The sequence below is a fragment of the Leptonychotes weddellii genome, chromosome 3 (genome assembly GCF_054177405.1).
Source record: "Leptonychotes weddellii isolate Sample4059 chromosome 3, ASM5417740v2, whole genome shotgun sequence".
Lineage (NCBI taxonomy): Eukaryota > Metazoa > Chordata > Mammalia > Carnivora > Phocidae > Leptonychotes > Leptonychotes weddellii.
In genome coordinates this window covers 87,305,647-87,327,039 of record NC_138371.1, presented here as the reverse complement: position 1 = coordinate 87,327,039, position 21,393 = coordinate 87,305,647, and the positions used below count along the sequence as shown (strand labels likewise).

Below are 21,393 nucleotides of genomic sequence, written 5' to 3'. Positions count from 1 at the left end.
AACATTCAGACATACAGCACTTGGAGTAGTATGGAACTTCCTGACAACTGTTTTATAAGTATAGCCAACTCATGATCCTTCCGGAAGGCACAGCAGAAGAAAAACAAACCAGCAAACTAGCCACAATTAGAGATTTTTCAAATCCCTGCAAATTGATATCCAGCCTTCAGGCTAAGAAATACTGCAGAAAAGCAGCCATTCTTGTAACATTCTTTGCATAAAGAGTCCAGTTCATCTGCAAATGATAACAGGTGGGCATTTCGGTCTAATATTCTCATTCACTGGAGACGGTTCCAAAGCCCTCCTTTTATCAAGTGTTTCTCCTTGATATTTGTCTGACGTAAATGTTAGGAATAGACTGATTAATGTAGGAACCTCAAGGAGATCTCCACGGGCAAAAAATTTCTGAAATGTCTGAGGCTCCTGCTAGCCGCCCTGCCTGGTAGGGAGCTGAGAGTCCTGTTAGTGACAAGCATCAGTAGACATTCCCCACTTTGACTCATTTTCATTCAGGGAGAGGACCTTTCTGAAGGGCAGACCACTGATTCCCTGTAATTTAAAGGAGAGAGCCCCATTATGCGGCTCTCTCATTTGAATTATATAAGACTCAGAGATAAGCATTTCCTCTCTGCGATAAGAGCAGCAGCCTATAATAGCCATAGAACTATTTTCGTGAAAGAGTCTCATTTGCACACTTAGCAGCTGCTAGGAGAAACGCGAGCAGCCGTCCAAGGTCTAAAGGGAGTCTGACTCCCAAGCTTAAAGCAAAGACTTGGAAGCACAGCTACAGAGGAAGCTGGCCACTGATTAGACGTCTATGTTAGTTATGCTGCTAGGCTTCGGTGTCAGACCATTAGCTCCAGGATCCTGCTGAGACAAAATGAAACTAGAATGGTAACATTCTTAAGGATGCATTCGGAGAGGAAGAGTCACAAATGTCAGTTGTTTTGGGCGACAACTTTTTCCTGCTTGAAAACCAGAGCAGCCAGCGGGAAGGACATTATTTTGTAATGATATCAGATATGTGCAGACTTCTGACTTGGAAGCAGAACAGCTCTCTCACTTGTGTGTCCAGCCGTGACCTCAGCATGAGTCCTATGTCCATAAGGGTGGGGGGTCCCAAGAGAGCCTGAGGGCATGGGGCCCAGTACACCCAGCATCACTGCTGCATCATTACTGGGAGGTCAAGTGAGCAGATATTCCCTTTTCTTCCTTTTTTCCTTCTTCTCTCGTTGCAGGGATTTGAAAAATCTAGAGGAAAAGAACAGAATAGATCTGCCAAACGAAAAAGAGCAAGTGTGGGTATTCAAGGCATGAGGAGACTGCCAAAATATTGGCTAGGAGGGCACTCATTAGAGATTGGCCCACAGGAAATAAATCTGAAATGGACAGGGAGCAAGGGGAACCAGAGGGTGACTAGGAACCAAGCGCATCAACTGAGTGGACAGGAGAGATCTAAGCAATCACACAGGCAGGGAGGGCTGAAGGCCTTGTGATTCATGGGTTCATCAGGTTGCTCTTCACATTCAGGATATGGGAAGATAATATGAGACAGCAAACCCCCCCCCAAAAAAAGGGGAAAAGGCGACTATATAGAAATATCTAAAATTCCTAAAACACATCAGTGGAAAAGGTTTGGGATTATAAATTAAGTGCTTGTCCATTACTCTGAACAGTCATTCAAAACCAAGAGCTAAGCACTTCATGCTTTTACAAATGTCACAACACGCATTATCCTATTTGATGCTTATCACAAAGGTGTGTATGAGAAGATAGTTGGGATGGGTAATTTTGTGTCTACTTGACTGGGCCGCAGGTGCCCAGATGTTTGGTCAAACATTATTCTGGGTGTTTCTTTCAATTTCAGAGTAGTTTTGGGTGTGATTAACATTTAAATGGGTAGACTGAGTAAAGGAGATTGCTCTCCCTAATATGGGTAGGCCTCAGCCAATCAGTTGATGGCCTGCATAGTACAAAAAGGCTGATAATCCCCTGAATAAGAGAGAGTTCCTCTTGCCTGGCTGCTCTCAAACTGGGACATTGACTTTTACATGCCTTTCGATTGAAACTTTGGTTCTTCCTGGATCTTCAGCCTGCTAGCCTTTAGAATGGAACTATACTATCAGGTTTCTTGGAACTCCAGCTTGCCACCTTATCCTGCAGAACTTGAGAATTGCCAGTCTCCATAATCATGTGAGCCAATTCCTTATATCATACAACTGATATACATATATACAACCAATAGGACATTTTATATATATGTACTATATATACATTATAACATTATATGCTATTATATATATGATTTATATATATGATTTATATATATATGTATATATATGTGTGTGTGTGTATATATATATATATATAAATAATATCCTGTTGGTTATCTTTCTCTGAAGAACCCTGATGGATATAAGAGTATTACCACAACTTTATAGATACATACACTAAGCTCTAGAGATATTTAGTGACCACCATAAGGGCACTCGAGTGTTAATGACAAGGAAGGCCTTGAATACGGGTCTTCTAACTTAAAGATATGTTGACTTGTTCTTCCCCACAGTAGGATTAGACTTTACTTGTTAGAACAGTTGTAGATTTACAGAGAAATTTGCAGATAGTACAGAGTTCCCACAGACATCCTGTACTCAGTTTCCCCTATTATTAATATTTGGTACAACTAATGAACTAATAATGATATATTATTAACTAAAGGCCATTCTTGACCCAAATTTCTTTTTGTTTTTTTCAAATTTCTTTAGTTTTACCCAATGTTCTTTTTCTATTCCTGGATCCCACCTAGGATTCCACATTACATTTAGCAGTCATATCTCCTTAGGCTCCTTTTGGCTGTTAGAGTTTCTCAGACTTTCCTTTTTTTGATGACTTCAACAGTTTTGAAATACAGTCAGGGATTTTGTAGGCTCTCCCTCTATTGGAATCTGTCTGATGTTTTCTCTTGATTAGACTGAGGTTATGGATTTGGGGGAGGAAGTAAAGTGCCACTTTTAATACATCATATCAAGGGTATAGACTCTCAACATGATTTATGACTGTTGATGTTGACCCTGATCACCTGGCTGAGGTGATGTTTGTCAGGTTTCTACATTGTAAAATTACTCCTTTTTTTCTCTTTCCATACTGTACTCTTTGGTAGGAGTTCACTATGCATGGCAACATTTAAGGAGTGGGGAGTTATGTTCCTAGAGGCTGGAATAGCTACATAATTTATTTGAAATTCTGCATAGGAGAATGGTTTCTTCCCCCAATTTATTAATGCATTCAGTGAACTTTGGGTTTATGGAGATATAGAGATAGATAATACTTTGGGTTATAATCCAATATTATTTTATTTTGTTACAAAAATTTTTCCAGGTTTGGCCATTGGGAGCTTTTTCAGTTCACTTCCATGTCCCTTTGACATATCCCACTAGTGAGTTATTATTTTGTTTTATTTTTATTTGTGTACTTCCTTACTTTCTGAACAAGATGCTCCAGGTTCATCTTGTATATTTTCTGTCCCAGTCCTAGAATTGGTCATTTCTCCAAGGAGTCCTGGCACCTCTCATTGGAGAATGATATTAGAAACCAAAATTTTGGTACTAGATGTGCTCATTGTTACTGCGTTGTCATTCCTTCTAGGCCTTCCCGGTGGACAGAACAAAGAAATATATGTATGTATATTACTATCTATAAACTTTTCTATACATAGCCACTTATATCTACATTAAGTTAAACATTAGTTCTCACTGACATCTTCAATTCTAGTCTACATGGATTATTCTTTTAAATTTTTTTATTGAGACATAGTTGATATTTAACATTATCATAGTTTCATGTGTACAACATAATGATTCAATATTTGTGTATATTGTGAAATGATCACAATAAATCTGGTTAACATCTATTACCACACACAGTTGAGTTTTTTTCTCTTGTGATGAGAACTTTTAAGGTCTACCCCCTTAGCAACTTTCAAATATATAATACAGTATTATTAACTACAGTCACCATGCTGTACATCACATTCAAGGAGTTATTTATTATATTTTATTTTTTATTTTTTAATTTTTTTAGAGGTGGGGTGGCAGAGAGTGAGGGAGAGAGACAATCTTAGGCAGGCTCCACACCCAGCGCAGAGCCCTACATGGGGCTAGATTTCACAACACTGAGATCATGAGCCAAATTCAAGAGTCAGATGCTCAAATGACTGAGCCACCCAGGTGCCCCATGGACTTACTTATTTTATACCTAGAAGTTTGTACCTTTTGACCAACCTACATGGATCATTTTAACCTCGTGCCCTTGCTTATCTGTAAATCTCCACTCCAAGAGTGAGAGATCTTGATCTCACTAGCCACCATGCATTTGCTTAATTGTTCAATTCCAGTATAGCTGTATAGGAGTATCAGAATGTCAACCTGTTTCCTTGTGGAAAATAACTGTATCAACTACGTTACATCTCTTATGTACAGTTCTTTGCCTTTGAGCTACAGATTCCATTAATTTCCAGGGTTATTTAGGTCAGCACCTTTTCCCTCATTCCTTTCATTGGATTGTTTTGTACATTTCCAATGCAAATATAGTCTTTTGTTACAGTATACATTCTTTATTAGAATCCGCTGACTTTTTTTTAAAGATTTTATTTATTTATTTGACAGAGAGGCAGCGAGAGAGGGAACACAAGCAAGGGGAGTGTGAGAGGGAGAAGCAGGCTTCCTGCAGAGCAGGGAGCCCGATGCGGGGCTCGATCCCAGGACCCTGGGATCATGACCTGAGCCGAAGGCAGACGCTTAACGACTGAGCCACCCAGGGGCCCCAAAAATCCGCTGACTTTTTAATAGATGTGCACTAAGGTTCATTCTTTGTGCTATAAATTTCTATGGGTTATGACACACACATGTCATGTCCAAAACTACAGAATCATACAGAATATCTCAACTCCTCTAAAAATCCCCTATACTTCACCTCGCCCATTTCCTTCTGGCAATCACTGATCTTTTTACCGTCTCTATCATTCTGCCTTTTCCAGAGTTTCATATAGTTGGAATCATACAGTTTGTAGCCTTTTCAGACTGGCTGCTTTCACTTAGCAATATTCATTGAAGATTTCCCCATGTCTTTTTGTCACTTGATAGCTCATTTCTTTTCGCTGAATAATTCCATTTTAGGGATGTCCCACAGTTTATTTCTCCATTCAACTGTTGAAGGACCTCTTGATAGCTTTCAGTTTTTGGAAATTTCAAATAAAGATGCCATAAATATTTGCATGCAGTTTCCAACTCAACTGCATCAATATCTAGGGGTGTGATTGCTAGATCATATGGTAAAACTATGTTTAGCTTTTTAAGAAGCTGCCAAACTATCTTCCAAAGTGTATGCACCATTTTGCATTCCCACGAGCAATGAATAAGAGTTCTTATTGTTCTACATCTTCACCAGCATTTGGTATCGTTGGTTTTCTGGATTTTAATCATTTTAATAGTTGTGTGGTAGCATCTCATTATTTTAATTCATACTTCCCTAATAACAAATTATGATGAGCCGAGGAGTTCTTTGTATACTTTGGATACAAGTCCCTTCTCAAATAAATACTTTGCAAATATCTTCTCCCAGTTTGTGATTTGCCTTTTCATTCTCTTAATAATGTCTCAAACAAAGGTTGCCTTTTAACAAAGGCTAACATTTTTTTTTCTTTCATGGATCATGCTTTTGATACCCTATCTAAAAATTTATTGCCAAACCCAGGGTCACCCAGATTTTCTCAGAAAAGGTATGAGCTCTATGTCCACATGTATTTATTTATTGGGCACAATAAATGGTTGTCTAATTTTTCTAGCATCATTTCTCAAAAAAGACTTTCCTTTCTCCATTGAATTGCCTCTGCTCCTTTATCAAACATCAGTTGACTATATTTGTTTGGGCCTACTCAGGGCTTTCTATTCTTTTCCATTGATCTGTATGTCTGTTCTTTCTCTAATACTATGCTTTCTTGATTACTATAGCTTTATAGTAAATCTTGAAGTCAGATAGTGTCAGTCCTCCAATTTTATTCATTAGTATTATGTTGACTATTTTGGATCTTTTACCTTTCCATAAAACTTTAGAATCAGTTTTTCAATATTCACAAAATATCTTTCTGGGATTTTTAAAAAAGATTTTATTTATTTATTTGACAGAGAGAGACACAGTGAGAGAGGGAACACAAGCAGGGGGGAGTGGAAGAGGGAGAAGCAGGCTTCCCAACGAACAAGGAGCCCAACGCGGGGCTCGATCCCAGGACCCTGGGATTATGACCTGAGCCAAAGGCAGATGCTTAATGACTGAACCACCCAGGCACCCTATCTTTCTTGGATTTTTGACTGAAATTGTATTGAATCTGTAAATAAATTTAGGAAGAATCAACACCTTAATAATGAATATTCCAGTCCATGAGCACAGAATACTTATATAGATCTTTGGTTTTTTTATCAGAGTTTTGTTTTCTGCATATTTTGAACATATTTTTTCAGATTTATACCTAAATATTTCCTTTTTTGACACAAATGCAAATTGTATTGTGTTTTTTTAATGTGAAATTCCAATTGTTCATTGCTGACATATAGGGAAGCCAATTGACCTTTGTATATTAACTTGTATTCTCTCAATCTTTTTTTTTAAGATTCTATTTATTTATTTGACAGAGAGAGACACAGCGAGAGAGGGAACACAAGCAGGGGGAGTGGGAGAGGGAGAAGCAGGCTTCCCGCTGAGCAGGGAGCCCAATGCAGGGCTCGATCCCAGGACCCTGGGATCATGACCTGAGCTGAAGGCAGACGCTGAACCAACTGAGCCACCCAGGTGCCCCTCACTCTTGATATAATTGTTTATTAGTTCCTGGAGATTTTGTTGACTCTTTGGGATTTTCTACATAGACAATCATGTCAACTATGAGCCATGTGGTTTGATTTCTTTCTTCCCAATCTTTATATCTTTTATTTCTATCTCGTCTTATTTCACCAACCATGGTTTCCAGTAGGATGTTGGTAAGAAGGGACATTGTTATCTTGTCACCAATTTTAGGGAGAAGGCATCCAATTTCTCACCATTAAGTATGATGTTAGCTGAGATTTTAATCAAGTTGAGGAAGTTCCCCTGTATTCCTGTTTGCTATGAGTTTTTATGAATGGGTGCTAGATATTGTCAAATGCTTTTTCTGCATCAATTGGTATGATCATATTTTTTCTCTTTAGTCTATTGATGTGGTAGATTACAATAATTGACATTCAATTTCAAATATTGAGCTAGTCTGCACACCTGGAATAAATCTCACTTGGTTGCCATGTATAACTCTTTTTGTACATTGTTAGATTTGAGATTCTATAGCTTTTTAAGACACACCCAGAAAATGACTAGTTTCATTCTTTCTTGTATTAAAAATATTCATTTCGGTATAATTTTTTAAACTTTTTCTTTAGTGTAATATTAAATTTTCAATTTTTATTCTATTCAGAACTTCTTGTCTTCCTAATTTGTCTTCTCCCCTGCTCCAGACTTAGAAGTCACCAGCACAGAGGAGAGACTTGGTGAGAAGTTTACTATTCTCCCCCATCACCTCCTTCCTTACTAATTGGCAGAGATTTTTGGCCACTCCTATGTTGTCCTGGGCTTGGGAGAAAAGGAAGAAAGCACAGTCCCACATGGTCTTCAGAGCTGTTGGGACCAGAGCTTTAAGGTGCAGACACCATAAAACACTCCCAGGGAAGGGGCAGCTGGTTCCTGGCATGGGAAGTAGCCTAGCAGCCAGGTCAAGGAAGATGCTGCTCCTTAGTGGGAAAGGTAGTTTCTGTTTATGGACCCTCTGAGAGGGCTCTCATCTTGTAAGAGCTCCTAGTTATTATTGAGATATGTGACCCTTCTAGTATACCTAAACCCCCAACTTATTGTTATTAAAAGTAGCCTGGCCTTGGCTGTGCAGTGGAGAATCCAGAGAAAGTCCGGTCCCTTGCTTGAAAAATAATGGTAACAGGGAAAGCAATAGCTTCTCTCTGCCCACTGCCCCCTCTCTGAGGCAGGAGCAGTGGTGGCAGCAGGAGCTGAGCAGCACGATGAGGAAGCTGGTGTGGAAGGCAAAAGCCAGCAGTGACCTATTCCAAAGGTCCCATGAAACAACACCAGCAAGGATTTTTGGTAATAGCCTAGGAAGGTACAGGCTGGAAGCCAGGCTCTGTCTGGGTATGAGTAGAAATGTAGCCTTGTTTATAAGCAGGGCAGGGAGTCTCAGACTGACTAGTGACAGCAACAAAGTGGTCAAGAACTATAGGCCAGAGACCAAAACTATGTGGACTATGTTAGGCTTGTGATTTCCTCAGTGAAACTGTTGTTGTCTTTTGCCCATCTTTGCTTTGATGATTGACAGTAAACTCAAAAAGAAGTTTCTGAGTCTGTCTTTGAGGCAGTAGTAAAAAGTGGAGAGAAAATGAAGGAGACAGATATCTTTGCTAACCAGTTTTTCAGGGAAAAGAATTCAAAGCATAGGAGAAGGGGTGCCTTCATCACTGAAGGGAGGAAAGTGGCTGTCCTTTGGGTAGAAAAGGAGCATAGGAAGAGGGGGCTGGGCCTGAGAGGGTCCCTATCTCCTCCAAAAAGAATTTGAAAATGGCTCCCCCACCGTCTCACAGAAAAATCTGGGTTTTGCAATCTAGCACTGCAGAATTTGTCATCTCTTTCTGAAGCTCACTAGCTGTGTGTCTTTGGGCCATTTGTCTCAGAGCCTCAGTTTCTCACATTTAAAATGCAGCTAATGGGGAGGGTATGTGCTACGGTGAGTGCTGTGAATTGTGCAAGATTGTTGAATCACAGATCTGTACCTCTGAAACAAATAATGCAATATATGTTAAGAAAAAAAAAAAAGGAAGAAGAAGATAGCAGGAGGGGAAGAATGAAGGGGGGAAATCGGAGGGGTAGACGAACCATGAGAGACGATGGACTCTAAAAAACAAACTGAGGGTTCTAGAGGGGAGGGGGGTGGGAGGATGGGTTAGCCTGGTGATGGGTATTAAAGAGGGCGTGTTCTGCATGGAGCACTGGATGTTATGCACAAACAATGAATCTTGGAACACTACATCAAAAACTAATGATGTAATGTATGGTGATTAACATAACAATAAAAAAATTTTTAAAAATGCAGCTAATGCCTATCACTGAATTACTGTAGAAATTAACTGAGGTAAAACATATAAAACACTTGGAACAGAGCAAAAATTCGTGTTTTTTTTATCTTATTGTATTCAATATGCCCTGGAGATAAGACTTATTACCACACATTAATGGATGCTCTTAATGAAGATCTTGAGATATCAAGAAAGAGTTAAGCTTAAAACGTTTGGCACTTGAAGTCTTCATCTGTTTTCCAAAAAACAAAACGAAACAAAACAAACAAAAAAACCCACAAAAACTCATTTATTTGAAAGGTTTTTTTAAATGACCACAAACTCAGGGGCACCTGGGTGGCTCAGTTGGTTAAGAGTCTGCCTTCAGCTCAGGTCATGATCCCAGGGTCCTGGGATCGAGCCCCACGTTGGGCTCCTTGCTCTGTCCTTCTCCCTGCTCATGTTCTCTTTCTCTCTCTCTCAAATAAATAAATAAATAAATAAATAAAATCTTGGAAAAAAAAAAGTTAAGGTCTATGCCCCTCTCTCCTTGTGTCTCTGCAGGCTTATAATTGCTTCACTAAATGGAGTATGATGTTCTAAGACTTCTCAGGCTGGATCGTTAAAGGCCATGCAGCTTACACCCACTTCTCACGAGATGCTTTCTCTTGTAGAAAGTGGCCATCATGCGAGAAATCCAACTTCCCTGAAACCACCTTTCTGGAGAAGTCACATGTAGGTCTTCAGTGAACAGCTGTGGCTGGATGACCATTAAATGCCCTCTTAGACATCCAGCCCAGGTAAGCCTTCAGATGACAGCAGCCCCAGCCAATCTCTGACTACAACCACATGAAAGATCCCCAGTGAGAACTTCTGTTAGTAATATCTTAAGTTTCTGAGGCACAATTTGGTAAGCAAAATAAATGACTACCATTTTAGGTAACTAAGGTTTGAGATAATTTTCAGACAGGAATAGTAACAAGAACACTTGTGTAGAATACCCCATCAGCCTATGATGAAGGACAGACTTGATGTGACAGTGCTCTCATCAGACCATAATGAAAATTCACCTACAAGATTAAGAACCTCATAAATATAGGGCTTCCAGATCCTTCCCATATTTCCCCAATGCCTAATTGGTCAATGGATTCAGAACCTTAAAAATAAAACAAACCTCTTTCTCATCCCCATTTCTGTCACCTGCTTGATCATCTTGATGTTGATGAACAATAATTCTGTGTTTCTCAGTTTCCTCCAAGTGCGATGAATGGCTCTCATCCTTCAAACCAAGACAGAGCACCTGTGTCTGCTGCAGGTGGAACGTAGTCAGCAGGAGATGAGCAGACTGGCAGCCACAGCCCTCCCATCATCAGCAGGGCAGCCCCTCTGTCAGCATCTGTCTGCATGGAAAATAGACCATTGTTGGTGGAATTTGTGAGCTACAATTTGTCAATAGCAATGCCTTTGAAGGGAGGAAGGAGAAGGTACAGAGAAGAAATACAAATCCTATTTTTTAATCCTCTGGGGTTTAATGTCTATTTCACTGCTGTTAAGATTTTTGAGAGATAGAGCGTGCCTGAGAAAAATACTCTGGCAAAGGGAGAACAGTACAAATTGGTTTCCATAGCAACTTCTCAGATAAGAGTAATGGTTCTACCCAGGCTAGAGGGAAAATTGGTAAGACTAAAATATGCTCAAAATAAACACTTCCATGACTTTATTTTTTCCTTAAGTATTTAATTTTATGTAACTTGCTTGACGCACATATTAGAACTCTGACCATGGGGGAATGTTTCCCCTTGATCCCCCATTTCTGAGGAACTCATGAAATGCAGAACTACACTCTAATGCATAATGATCTATTACACCCTGTTAAAACAACAAAGCGTAAAATTTATAATGTAAGTGAATCTTAGAGACTCCAGCCCCAAGACCTAAAGTGACTTGTTGAATGTCATTCTTGATTAAATACTTGAAAGTTTAGTTTGTGCTCGGTTTACTTACCCAGAATTGGGTCCATTGATGTCTTCCTATTTCACAGGGCTGTTGTGAAGATTGAGACAAAGTATATAAACATTTTTGTGCAAATCTAAAATACAGAAGAAGCATTAATAATAGCAACAGCACTAGTAATAGTAGCAATAGCGGTATCATTATTATTATTGGCAGGACTCAAACTCAGGTCTCCAGAGTATACCACTAACCCTGTTTTTTCTCCTACCATTCCCCAGTATTGGAGTTAGATCCCCTCAATAAAAATTTAATGGCACATGGGGTGCCTGGGTGGTGCAATCAGTTAAGCAACTGACTCTTGGTTTTGGCTCAGGTCATGATCTCAGGGTCATGAGATCGAGCCCTGCTTCAGACTCTGCACTCAGCAGGCTGTCTGCTTAAGACTCTCTCTCTCCCTCTGCTCCTCCCTGCCCCGCTCTATCTCTCTCACTCTCTCTCTAAAATAAATAAAATAAATAAATGAATCTTTTTTAAAAATAATGTGTGATAAAAGGATCAAAGTTCAGTGAGGTATGAACCACATTTCCTGCCATTTCTTACTTCTCAGAGGTTGGTCTATTGTTAGTCGTACTTGTCTGTACTCATACGGCATTTTATTTTATTTATTTATTTATTTATTTTAAGATTTTATTTATTTATTTGACAGAGAGAGACACAGTGAGAGAGGGAACATAAGCAGAGGGAGTGGGAGGGGGAGAAGCAGGCTTCCGGCTGAGTAGGAATCCCGATGCGGGGCTTGATCCCAGGACCCTGGGATCATGACCTGAGCCGAAGGCAAACGCTTAATGACTAAGCCACCCAGGCGCCCTCATAGGGCATTTTAAACACCACAGCTGATATGACCCAAGGAATGTTAAATGGATTGGGGGGGAAAGAGAGAAAAAAATGAATTACAATGAGAAAGAACAAGAAGTTAAGAAAAAATACTTTCAGCCCACACTGAAGACCTAAACTTTATATTCAAAAATAATTTTAAAAGACACAAATATATAAGAAATAATATTTACATATATTATAGATATATTTTTTTGGTTTTAGGTTTTTGTACTAAAATCAATACAACATTGGACTTCAACATAATCACCATTGTGTGAGGAGGCTATGATTTGAGGCTCAAACATTTTAAAGCTGTCTTTTTTAAAACTGACTTCAGAACTAGAAGTTAAGTTCTATTACTTTAAAATTTAAAACGATTAATGACCAAAACTGAATTATCTCTCCTATCCCACATATCATTCACCAAATGCGGCTATGAACTACCTTTGGTTGTTGCCCGAATTCACACTCACTCTCAAAAGGTAAGAAGTCACCAACACTAAAGATAAGTAAAAGTGTGTGCTCTGAATATAATTAATTCCTACAGGCACTTGAAACTGCCCTGAGAAATAAAGATTTTATGGGAATAAATCCAAGATGATTACTTTGAAGTAGACAAAATTCTGAGTGTGAACATCCCAGCATATTTGATTTTATTTTTGAATTGTAGTTGACATACAATGTTCTATTAGTTTCAGGTGTACAACACAGTGATTCAGCAATTCTCTATAGTACTCAGTTCTCACCACCATAAGTGTCATCAGCATCTGTCATCGTACCACATTATACAATATTATTGACTATATTTCCTATGCTGTACTTTTTATCTCTGTGACTATTTTAAAAGTGGAGGTTCCTACCTCTCAACCCCAAAATTAATCACGCTATTTTGTAGTTAGAACTTGACTCATTCACTTAGTCATCAATTTGTTCACTCAATAAATACTAATTTTCACCCCTAGTATGTGAGTACTAGAACATTAAGCTGAATATAAGACAGTCTTATCTATATACTGATGATTTCCATACTTGTATTTCCATCCCCAACCTCTCCTCATATTTTAGGCATATATTTCTATCTGCCTTCTGGAACTTCTCCCTTCATGTTCCATTGATACTTCAGACTTTATGTATCAAATTTTATGTCTGGCCACATCAATGTGGAGACCAAAAAGCCTTTTTGTTTGTTTTTTCTAGTTAATCACTGGAGGACCAACCTGTTCTTACTTATAGGAAGTCCAGGTACTCCTTCCTAAGACCAACATTTACTATGATTCTTTGAGATCCTGGAGCCTTTTTCAGACCCAACGGGTCAATGTGACTTTGAATACCAGGCACTGAAATAGCTGTAAGTTTCCCTTTGCCCACCAGCACCACCATGAATATAGTCACAGAATGAACACTGGTCCCACACAGATCAGGGGTGATTTGCCTTGACGATGTTCTTGAACTGGACCATGTTCTATACACCGGAATGATACCCTCAGCTTAGGTTAGGGTTACACCTTGCTCTGCTGTATCCTCCCATGCCCAGTGAGTTTTTAAAGCATGACAACACCCCAGCATGCCCTGCCAGTGTCTAATGGCCTCAGCCACACACCATTACCTCACATGTAAACCCTTATGCAGCCCAGATTCCCCTTCTCTTGTGGTGTTTCTCTCCACTGTGTCAGCACTGTGTCTTTTACCCCTCTTTTCTTTGTATTAGAAGAGCATCTTAAAAATGCTAGTGTGAAAAAAAAAAAATGCTAGTGCATCAGTACCCTGACCTACACATTTCATCACTGCACTCATAGCTAAGGACGCTGAGCACCCGACATGTAGCAGACACAGCTAACCACAGTTAATCACAGTAATGAAGGGAGCCAAATCACTATCATCAAGAAACCTGGCATTTAGAGGATACAAATGACAACTGAAACAAGAAATAAACAGGCTAGGTGCTTCAGCAAATCACGTGCTGTGAGCACCAGAGGAGGATTTCATCTCAGAATTTTCCAGAGGCCAGACCCTTATGTTGCTCTCCTTTTGGCTCAGACCTTTAGGCTTGTGATCTTTGAACAAGGCAGTTTTAGGAAAATGATCTGATACATTAGAGCCATTTTTCTAAACCAGCAGACTTATAGGGATTCCGGGAACGTCCTGGAGAGAACAAGGGGAAGCTATGACCTTGTTTTCCCCTTTCCTGCAGCCTTCTATGTTCCCATCTTTAGTTGCTTTCTTTCCCCTGTGAAATAATTTAATCCTATATGTGCAAAAATGGCTTGTCAAAAACATAGCACTTGTAGGGCTGATGGCTCCTGTGAGGGATTATACCTGAGCAGGGACACTACCAGTATACACAGTGATTGGGTTCAAATGTCTGTAGCCATAAACTGTCTCCGAATCAGCAAATTCTGAAGTATCAGCTGTCAGGTGGTAGAATTCTGGTTAACTGGGTGAGCACAAACACCTGCAAAATGAATCTGATTCAGATGGACGCTGAAGTTGATAGCATTTTAGAAGGGAAAGCATTAACTTCATTTATTTTGCTCTCCATATGCTGAGGTCGCTCCTTCGGTCACATTCATTATTTTAGAACACAGGTAGCTTACGCTTAATATACATGCATGAATATACATTGAGCTTTCTCACACCACCTTCAGAGATGCCAATGATGAGGGAACAGAAGGCAAGCAGAGAACAAAGCAGAAGCTGATAGCCCACAACCACCTCCCTCCATGGGATATATGTGACAATTCTCAGGCACTCCTGGCTGCCCTAAAGGAAAAACAGTTAACTTGCAGAGACCACAATCCTGTAAGACCTGAGTCTCCTTCAGTTTACTTACAAAAGCCTTAGCAATAGCTTCCAGAAGGGAATGTAAATTCAATTAAATGTCTTTATAACCTGCAGCCCATCAACAGATACTTGAAGTGGGCAGAGTGTAATGTTCCTCCAGGAAGTTCCCAACTATATTACTGTTAATACCTTACTAGAGGGGTAAACAACCTTAACTTGACAATGTCAAGGCCTCTGGTATCCTGTGAGTCTTCTTTAGCATATGGAAGTTCTTTCAGAAACCTCCCTTTTTCCTTACCTCCCCCCAACCCCATAGTATATGATTATATAGCCACCCCTCACAACCCCGGGGCAGCAGCTCTTTCTGCCCACGGGTCCTGTCCCCATGCTTTAATAAACCACCATTTTGCACCAAAGATGTCTCAAGAATTCTTTCTTAGTCATCGGCTCCGGACCTCACCCCACCGAACCTCACCAATATTCCAAAACCCCATCACCAGAAGACCCTTCCCAGTGTTTTCAGGAGCATTGAAACTGCAGCCTCTATTCACCCAACCACAAGAAGAGAAGCTCAGTACAAAACTACCATGTCCCAGGCACCTGCTGTGGTTTGGGAGATGTTGCAGTGATCAGAAAGGTGGAAGGAAAGGGAAGATAGACGGGGGAGAAGTAAAATCAAGAATACACCATAATCACACAAGGTAGGCAGTTAACTGTGGCATATCACTTCTGAGACAACCAAAAGTGCCCTTGAGCAGAAACACTACCCAACAACTGGATTGCTGAAGGGCACGCACATGCAGAAATCATTCCATTTGGATCAAAAAATGAAGACACTTGTCTACAAAATCTCCAGCACAAGGTAACATATAACCGTTGTACACACTCCTGCATTGTTGTGATTTGGAATTTCAAATTAGCAGGTCAGCTAACAGGACCTTGAAGAAACAATGAAACATGCAGGTAAGCTTTCACACAGTCAGGAGACAGGGAAGAACTAGAACATGGTGGACACAGAAGGAGGCAATCCTAGGTAGACCAACTCTCATTTAGTCATTTATTCATGCCACAAACATCTATTGGCTTCTTACCATGTTGAAGGCACTATGCATGGGCATATGGAGATGAACAAAGCCCTCAGAGAAGGTATGGCATTAGTGTGTGTGTGTGTGTGTGTGTGTGTGTGAACAGACACATGGTGACTGTGTAGGAGAGGAAGCAAATCAAATAACCAGTTCTATTACAATATGAAAAGTGCCCTAACATAAGAATATGCCAAGAGCAAAGGCATCAGACATGAAGGAACAATTGATTTAATCTTGAGAAGAGGAAATAGGCACAGGTCTGAGAATGTTAAGAGGAAAAGTGACTTAAGAGTTGACAAGGGAGGAGCAGTAGACCAAGAGGACCAAACTCACTTCCCGATCAAAGGAGGGTCCTTTCATGGGAATCCTCAGCCTCCTTTCCACAAAAGAGAACATCCTTTTTTCTCAGCAGATTTCCAGTTAGAAACATATTTGCCAGCCCCACCCACCTGCATGTTGAGAGCTCCACCTTTTAGCTGCAACACATCAGAAAATCTCATACTGACTGAGGATAGAAAAGCATCAGGTACAAGCAAGACAACGGCCACCAAAGCTGCCCAGCCACCAGCTCATGGGCAGGCCTGTGGCTGAAAAAGCCCACGGAGTCCCATGCCCTGTGAATCCCATGCTGCTGATGGCTCCCAGGTTCTAGGCCCCCCTCTTCACTCTTATCTCCAGGCAACTATAGACTGCCCCCCAAATTTGCTATTTACTTTGCTATAGACTTTGGACAGCCATCTAGCTATGCATTCTGACTTTTGGTTACTTAACTGTCTCCTGACTAACTGCCACCTAGAACCAGGGGGCCCCCCTTCCAGCATGCCAACAATTTTCTCTGCTAGGTGCTAAGCACAGCTATGCTTGATAAAGATGATTCTTCTGGGAGCACAGCAGGAGAGCTTTTATGCTGGATAGTTTCCACTGGTCCTTCCAGACTTACCCTTCACACTCTGCACCAGACTCTATGCCCCAGGGACTGACTTGATGAACCACATCAAGGGGCTCTTCTGTCTCCAGATTCCACTGGGTTTAATCAACTTGGCAGGGAGGACGGGAGACCCGAGCCTTTCATCAGGTTGTCTGAGTCCCTAGTCCAAGGGTCGGACCCCTGTCAAGCAGATGATTGCCAAGTAGCCATTCTCTCGGATTCTGGGAGTGGTTCCTAACTCCTGACCCCTCCAGGTAGAGGGGCGCTACAACTGTTGCTAGTTTCACATTACACCTTATTAATGCCCTTCAGCCCTGCCCACAATCCCCCTTCATTTAAACTTTCCATACAACACCCAGCCTGAGGTGCTGGGTGCCTCCTGCTGGGACCCTGCCTGACAGAGCTGGGTGTTAGGGCAGAGACAGAGAGAGGTCAACTCCCTTCTTGGCCCAGAATTCAACAATGCCACAAATCCTTACTGGGAGCCTACTGAGACCACACCAGGATGGGGTGATGAATTAAACAGCCAAACATCCTGCTGAATTCATGGGTTCTGCATCCAACGGAGGGAGACAGAGAATAAAAGATATACAGCAAGGGCTATAGAGAAGGAGACAAAGGTGAAGAAGAAGGAACAGAGAGGCCCAGGGGTTCAATCTGATATAACACGGCCAAGGAAGGACTCGTTGTCTTTGTGCAAGGTATGACCATCAGGCTACCCAGGAAAAAAGGAAAATCCCAAATTCAAAAAATGTGAGGAAATTCCCTGGGAAAAAAATTCTGATTAACTGGTTGAAAGCAGCAAGCAAGGATTTAACATGCCATTATCTTTAGAGAGAACAAAAAGAATATCAAAACTGGCAAAGTCAAATATTTTAACAAAAAGACTTTAAGTGCTTCAAGAACTTTATTTACCTGACTTTGTATCCCACGCAAATCAGCACTTTGTCCTGACAAGATGTGGGAATAACACAAAATTTTATCCCCATAAAGAAAGCATGAAAAAATTAAGAAATTATTATTTCGAAGGATAATTCAGGGCAAAATGGTGTTTTTCCTAATAATCTTTTTTTTTGTCCTGATAAACTCATTCCCTCCTCTCCATTTAAGGAGATACAGCAATTGTGGGTTCATTGCTGCAAGGGTGGTAATGTGTCAGAAAGCATGTATTTAGTGGATCTTAGAGGATTCTGATGTAAACAAGATGTTTTGGAGAAGCATTATTAAGGAGAAGAGCCCCTCCCCCCGCAATGCCTCCAGGCTCCAGGCAAGTAGGATCCTGAGTGAGGAGGCCAGCGGGGTGAGGGGAACTGGATAGCTAGGCTCCTCGAAGGGAGCAAATGCTATTCCAGTGCACCCAATCATGCAGAAATGAGGACCCAGCCTGACCTGATATTCCATTTTTCAGGAACAGCCAGAAAGCTGAATCTTGACATGAAATCCCCTGATTTTCAAATGCTAGCAACAAATGAAAAGGTTTATGTATAACACTGGGCTAAACAGAACTTCTATAGATTGCCTTTGTTTTCTGGCCAGATTTAGCCTGTTGGCCACGAGGTTGCTACCTCCACTTGAGAGAGAGAGAGGAGATGCAAACAGCAACACGGAGGCGTAAAAACCTTCCTTGGCCATAATCCAGCAGTACAATCTGCTACAAACAAACACTGTGTGCAAGAGACCTTTGCCAGAAGAAAGCAGCAGAAGAAACACTTGCAGGATAAAGAGAAAGTGTAGGACTGTAAGAAGACTCCTCTCTTGAACTAGATGGCAGGTACAGGAGCTCAGATTCCACTGGGAAAGCCAAAGCAACCCTCTCACCTAAAATCTGGAGGGATGTGGGCCCCCCCACTGCAGAGCAGATGAGGTTCAAGCCAATTTAATTTGGGACACAGAGTATTAGAAGGCGGGGGAGGGTCAGTAAAGTGTCCTCCAAACTGAGAAGGCACTTGAAGACGGAGAAATGAGACAAGCAACTGCATACCATTTACACAGCTTTATTCAAGGGAACTGACTGACAGTGGGAAAATCAGGCAGACAATGAGCTGGCTGCCATGCAGCCAACCTCCATCCAGTCTGGACCTGAACTCACAGAGTCTACACAGTGAGGTGGTGGGGTCACAGAGTAGTAACCTAAAGTGGGGCCTTCTGTGCGCCAGTCATCCCTCCTAGTTATGTAAAGTAGGATCTTGTATGCGCCACATGAGGGAAGAACAGAGCAAGCCTCCCTGTGTTCCATTCAAGGCATACATTAGCCTCCGTGGGACCTGGAACATGCAGCCCCGAGGGAGATCATCCCATGGACATACAAAAGGTGGAGAGAGTCACTCAACTGGCAACTAGATTATCTAAAGATCAGGACACTGTGCTCAGAGGGATGAAGTGATCTGCCCGAACTCATATGGTTAAAAGGTGGCAGAACAGGAGGTGAGTGCTGGTCTTGCTTCCTGGGAATTGGAGGCTCTTTCAGTAGCTAGGAATCCCAGAGTTGTCAAACTCATCAACTGAGAAAGACAAAGATGAAGAAGAAGAAGTGAAGGGAGAGGGGGAGAAGGAAAAAGAGGATGGGGGAGGGAAGAGAGAGAGAGAGAAGGAAGGAAACAAATAAGAAAGGAAGGAAAAAAGAAAAGAGATGAAAGAAAAACAGCAAGAAAAGGAAAAGAAAGACAGAAAATCAATGAAAATGCAGGGAAATGGAGAAGAAAAAATGGTCAAAGGAAAAGGGAAGAAAACAGAGAAAATAGGGGAAAGGAAAGGAAGGAAAGAAGCAGGAAAGTTTAAAAAGAAAAGGCAAGAATAAAAAGAAAAGCCAGAAAACTTGGGAAGGAAGGAAGGCAAGAAAATGGAAGCGATAATAGGGAAGCGACAACAGGAAGTGAGAAAAAGGGAAGTGGGAGGAGGAGGGGGAAGGGAGGAAGAGAGGGAGAAAGAAAGGCTATTTTCAGATACACAGAAGAAAAATCCGTTATGGCTGCCATGTGCAAACTCAGTTCTAGATGAGGGTTCTCCCCAGCTCACAGTTTCTCTTGGCCCAAGCCCAACTGCACAAGAACCAGACAGAACTCACAGAGGAAGAGAAAACGCAAGGAAGGACAAATGTCCTTTGCTCTCTGTGCCCAGGGCAGTGTGAGGAATGGCCTTGTACTGCCTGGGGCGGAAGGGAAATCCAGCTAATGAAGGATTTTTGTCATGAGAGCCAGGGTTAGCAACTCCAAACAGTGAAATTTTTGTTATCCAAAGCATGAAAGAGTGAAGGAATTGACTACATCCATTCATGTTTCTCCAGGTGGCTGAGGCTCTGGTTGCTAACCCTCCCTCAAAGGGTGCACGGGGGCCCTGCTATGCTGGACAAGCTTTGACAGAAACACTCTTTACTCCAAAGCTGTGGTGGCTTCTAAAGAAAGTTTTAAGGTGTTCCTCGGGAAGTGAAAGATAAGTGCGTGTCATTCCTGCCCTAGTATTGAGTACCTCGCTAACTTCTACCTTGAGGATTTACATGAAAAGAAATGGAAAACACAAACTAAAAACACTTTTTGCAGTGCTAGGCTCATAGCAGGTAAGGTACTAGTGGACTTGGATGGAATGTTACTCTCTTTCTACTTTTAAGGTCCTGTGTTATCAAAGGATTCCAGCTGTGGTTTCTGGTAGTCTCTGGAATACTCTGCCTCATTGCTTTCTGAATCTGGGAAATGAAGATACCATCTATATCAACTGGAGGATGAGCAAACACACTGGTCTGTTTACAAAAGAAATGAAAGGGGGTGCATGAAAACTCTCATTTCTTAAGTACAGCACAGAGAGTTTTAATGACTTTATCCCTACAGATAAATGAGCATCTGACACTCCCCCCACAGTACCTAAAACCTAGCACAGAATTTGCAGGTTACAGATGTCTGCTCAAAATTGAAGCGGTGTGGTGTATGGGAAAGAGCCCTGGACTGGAATGTTTTCTCTCCGATTGGACAATAACCAAAGGTAAGTCATCAGGCAAGTTACCAAACAATGTGCTGTAGATTTCTTCTAACTAAATCTAATTGATTTAGTTTAGGGATCTCAAACTGGCAGGTCTGAAGCTGAATCTGACTAGCAGACACAGTGTCTGTGGCTGGCGCTGTGTCCCCAGACTGTCCCCTGGTCTGCCTGGCCCATGAGTTGTGTGGATGGCATGTCATGGGTTAGCCAGCCTGAAAGTCTTTACTATGGCAATGCACCACCGATTCCCCCAAGTGAAAACAAACAGGCTGCATCATGCCACATTCCTTCCCACCTCTGTGACCTGCTTGTCCAGGCTTCTTTGGGGGTGAATTTCTTCTGCCCATCTCATCACTATTGAGGTTTCTCCGGGTGCTCCCCATCCCAGTCTACACAACACACGCTAGGTGCTTGCTTCCCAGGACTCCCCTGCCTACATTTTCACCTCCAAACTGCTCCATTTTCCCCCTGCGCATCTCTGCTTAAATGCTCCAAAAGCACCACAGTCTCAACAGGCTTGAAGTGTAAGCCACATTTGCTCCTGTCCCTTCTCTACCACACCACACCTAGCTGCTCACACAGACCTCTCTCCTTCCAGCCTCTGAACTTCCCTGCTCTTCCATTTGCTTGGGCTAACCACTTCCACTTCTCTCTGCCCGGAGCCCTC

At 41.5% G+C, this 21,393-nt stretch overlaps 1 long non-coding RNA gene across 1 annotated transcript; it reads right to left on the bottom strand.

The window, feature by feature from the left end:
* Window positions 1-217: 217 nt before the first annotated feature.
* Window positions 218-11,163, bottom strand: LOC145720804 (uncharacterized). Its single transcript, XR_014144016.1, has 3 exons — window positions 11,139-11,163; window positions 10,309-10,534; window positions 218-1,251 (listed from the first exon to the last, which is right to left on the bottom strand). It is a non-coding gene; the product is annotated as an uncharacterized LOC145720804 (long non-coding RNA).
* Window positions 11,164-21,393: the final 10,230 nt, after the last annotated feature.